General features: G+C 37.5%; 1 long non-coding RNA gene across 1 annotated transcript; it reads left to right on the forward strand.

Annotated features, from left to right (window-relative positions):
• The first annotated feature begins 2230 nt into the window (after positions 1 to 2230).
• LOC140755950 (uncharacterized) lies at positions 2231 to 3395 on the forward strand. The gene is made up of 2 exons (XR_012103854.1): positions 2231 to 2447; positions 2714 to 3395. It is a non-coding gene; the product is annotated as an uncharacterized LOC140755950 (long non-coding RNA).
• Positions 3396 to 4574: the final 1179 nt, after the last annotated feature.

Raw genomic sequence — 4574 nt, forward strand, 5'->3', positions numbered from 1 at the left:
AGGGCGCAGATCACAGTGGATTTCCTTCAAAGGTGATATGCGGGCTTCTTTATCTAGTTGTGAGAAAAAATGTCTTTACAGTACATGTTGGGAAATATTTGTAAATATTATTACGCTATTTTCTGTCAATATCTCTGCATGAACGTTTAAGTGTAGGGGTGGTTCTTTTTATACAGGAGGGGTCAATATTTAATGTAATCAAAAGTTATGTTCATACCAAGGTAGAAGGTGAGAGAAATGAGGTCCGACTAAGAAGGCTATATATAATGCTATATATAAGGCTAAAATACCAATATTTATTAAAAACATTATCGCAAGCCTATCACAAAATTATTAGTGACTAAACTCCAAAAGAAACTAGTTCAATACCTCAGAAAGTGAAGCAACACTACAAGTAGGAAAGGTTGTAGAACCAATCCGCGGGCTCTCATCAGCGATTCCCTTTGCCGCGCGCAAACACGTCTTCGCGATTCGACAACTGCGCGGCACGTCGTATGCGATCCTAAGGACCGTATACACTGTTCGAGTAAATGTCCTGTGAAATTTTACTCATTGCCCGGCAAAACAAAGTTGTGCCTCGTGAAGTATTACTCACTGCCCGATAAGTTGTGCCTAATAAGCTTGTGAAATGTTACGCATTGCCCGACAAGTGAATGTCGTGCCCTGTGAAATGTTATGCATTGTCCGAAAAGTAAATGTTGTGCTTTGTGAAAAATTATACACTGCCCGTCAATTAAATGTTATGCCCTGTGAAATATTACGGACTGCGTGACAAGTAAATGTTGTTTCCTGTTGCCTTGTTAAATGTTACTCATTGGCCGACAACTACATAGTTCACATTTTGATTTTACATAGGATTGTGTTCTTCATTGGTTACGAGTGGATCGAACAGAATTTTGTTTTTGATCTTGTATTTCCCGTGATAAGTAAGCTTACGAGCAAAATTGTTAAAAATAAGATTTTCGTCAACGATGAGATTCTTATATTACTCCTATTGAAGAAGGATTCAAGTCTGAAGTGTTTTTAAGTTTTCAGTTTAAAAACACTTGCACTTCTTTAAAAACTAAAGGAAATAACGCAATAAATGTGTGTACACTGTACAGTCCGTCTCATAGTAAGTGTTCACTCGCGCACATGGACTGTTTTCAATCCCAAATAGGATTAACGACCTCTAAAATAGGATTACCTGAGGTGCTGAGGTGAGGATTAAGTTAGTAAGCCTTGTGTGTTTTTGCGTTATCCTAATCGTCAAACCAGAATGCCACTGTTTTAGTAGAAGTATGGTAGTGGTAATATATTTTTTTTTTTTTTTTTTTATAATATAAGAGTAGCAGACGAGCATACAGTCCACCTGATGGTAAGTGGCTACTGCCGCCCATGGACATCTGCAATCAACCCCAGATAGGATTAGATATTCCTAGCTGAGGTCGGCCACAGATGCGCCGCCACCCCTGAGGACTAAGCTGGAACGCCTCGGAAAAGTCTGTCTCCCTTACCACACCCTTCAAACCGGAACACAGCAGCGCTTAACACTGCTGTTATTAGGTTGAAATAGGTGTGGCGGTGGTGCCGCCGGAGTTGAACCACAAAGGGTTCTACCACCTTCAAATATGGCATAAAATATACGAAATAGTTGGAATATTAAATTTAGATATAAATATATAACTATACTAGTGGTGCCCGTGGCTTCGCCCGCCTTTTAAAGAAAAAATATGACGTACATAAAACGGAAAATTTGTACCTGCATTGGAATGACAGTGGTGCCATCTGTCGAAAATTGGTCTTACCAACTCCCAAACCTCGTGGGCTCTTGGACAACAACTTTGCTAAAGATCATCACTTGATCAAATGCATAGTTTCCGATTCTATAACTACTTACGAATTAAAAATTAATTAAAAAAACCTTTTCCCACGGACTACATTGTGAATCTAAACCATTCTCAAGTCCCCTTGAACACACACAACAAATTTCATCAAAATCAGTCCAGTCGTTAAGGAGTAGTTCAGTGACATACACACGCACATAAGAAATATATATGTAAAGATAAAGATAAATATCTGATACTGTGACCATGCAAAAAGTATGATGGATAGTGTGCACGACGCTCTAGTAGCATCGCGGATTTCGTGTCAATGACCGATAGGCAAAGATCTTTTGCTGAAGTCTTTTGACACTTTGTAACATAGAATTTTTAGGCGAGTTTCACTACACTAAAGAGGTGATTTTCAAAATTAACCCTTTACACCCGAGATGATATGAGCGTGAGTTTCACTTTAAAAAAATTCCCACGTGATAGCTTCTTATTTTTCGAAACGCAACCGATGCCGATCGATCGTGAGGAGAGTATCGCACGTGATACCGGCTAAGTGAGCGGGATGCAGGCGGTCAGTTGTGCTAGGGACTCGTCCAAAGATGGTAGATTTTTTCGACCCGCGCACTGTCACAGGTATATAATTATTTTTGGTATTAAATGTTAAGTATCTATTATTAATTATTGCTAATTTAAAAGCTAAAAGAACACTAAATACGTGGACTTTAGTAGTTTATTCGATTAACTTGCAATTTAGATACAATTAGGTTGCAAATCTCAACTGTTACGATCGTGTGCCTAAGGGTGTTGGTGCAGAATAACGTTTGATGAAAATGCTTTTATTGGTATTACCAGTTGTGTGTAAGTTTCGTCAATAACAATTTTGTTTGTTTCAATTTTAGGGGTACATTTAAATGACGATCAGATTTTGCCAGTGCGGGGTGAGGAGAAATATATCGGACATTGAAGATCTTTATGAAAGTGAAGGGCTTCAACCAAATAGATTAGAAGAGTTTCAATTTGAAGAATTGTGCCCTGAAACAGATCCAGAAGCACATGCAGACCCTCAAATAGAAACTAACCTAGAATTGGATCTGGAACTTGACCCTGAACCTCAACCATCTACTTCAAAATCATCCCTAGAAATTTCTCGCCGCCGAGCATCTTCACGTCCAACACATCGAAAAATAGCTTGGAAAAGAATACGTTTTCTGTCTTAAAAAAGGTCTATACATCCCTACCAACATCTCCAGTAAAGTTTACAAAGAAATATTTTTATTAATATTTTAATTGTGAGGCTCTTGATATGTAACCAGATGCACAAATTTATATTATCTAAGAAGAACCGGTCGAAAACTTAATTTAATTGCAATAGATATGGCTAAAGTTTTCTCTATCTGCATTATCATTGGATGTATTCCCTAGCCAAGAATACCTACGCCTTGGAGACCTGGATTGAAGACGGAGGCAATAACGGAAGAAAGAAGAATGTTGATTTTCATAGAATTACGTAGTTTAGGTTTCATTGCCAAGACAGATTTTTTATAAAGACTAATGAAAATAAAGACAGTGATGTTAAATATCTCCAAATTGTTTTAATTTTGTAATATTTTTTGATAAAAAACTATTTTTTTTTGCAATTTTCACGATCGTGAGTGTGACAGTTCCCACCGGAGACTCACGATCGTGCGGGTCGATTTCTGGATTAAGTATAAACTCTGGATTTTTTTTCCTATTTTTTGATGATTCCTTAAGCTATATAAAAAGCCGTAATAAACGTTTTGAATCGGAAATTGCGAAAAAAAATCTTCGGGTGTAAAGGGTTAAATATTGGTTGTACTGTGAGAGCTTTAGTAGTGTGAAGTAATATGAAAATCATTTTTTTCCTCGCTTTATGAATATGCTACATAAAATACTTTGTTAGCTAAGCTTTTATGATTGTAAATTAGGATGCGAAAGAAAATGTACAAATTCATTTCTTGTATTTAATAAGTTATAATTTTTAAAATGAAGTTAATATACTAGGATTATTTACGTAAACTGTCAAAACAATATCTTTCGAATGTTTGAAATACAGATAAATCCCGCTATTTTTTATTATAATTGAATTTTAATTTCTACAATTTTTGTAGATGTATTGTATGAAGCTCTTAAGGCGGCTCGCTAAAAGGGATTCCTTGAAACAATTTACTATAAGTTTTAGCAAAACGTCTTCAAGATCGATTCTTTATGGGTCGCCTGACGTTTCGTTCAGACGCGCAAATGCACCCCTAGTGTTACCTTCCCTCGGGATCCGCCCTCTCCCTCACCCCCGTTGGAAATTATATCGCTGTCTTTCACGGTCGAAACGTCATTGCGTGGCGCATTGTCTGTGTGTTTCACGCGATTGAATGTAACCTTTAAGTGTTTGAGTGAGAGTTGAAATTGATTCGCGGAAAAAGTGTAGAAAGGAAATTGGCATTTACATCTAGAGTAGAAAAGCCAGTTTTCCGCGGCAGAATTTGAAAATCCTATTCGAATGTACAATGTACCGCGATACTTTTGCGGGTAGATTGGGAACGGGGGAGTAATTTTCTTAGCCATAAGGTTTTGTATCGTTCGGGAATGGTTTTCGCGAAGTGAATAGGGTAGTTGTTGCTTCACACGTTGGTAACACCGCCGGCCGGCCGCATTCGTTGACATGTACCGGCACGCGAATGTTTTTGTTGCTTTTTTAACATATTTTAAGTTGTTTTCGAAATGTGACACTCGATATTTGAAAAC

The sequence above is a fragment of the Epargyreus clarus genome, unplaced genomic scaffold, assembly GCF_041222505.1.
Source record: "Epargyreus clarus isolate Ecla_fem2 unplaced genomic scaffold, WU_Ecla_fem_2.2 ptg000034l, whole genome shotgun sequence".
NCBI lineage: Eukaryota > Metazoa > Arthropoda > Insecta > Lepidoptera > Hesperiidae > Epargyreus > Epargyreus clarus.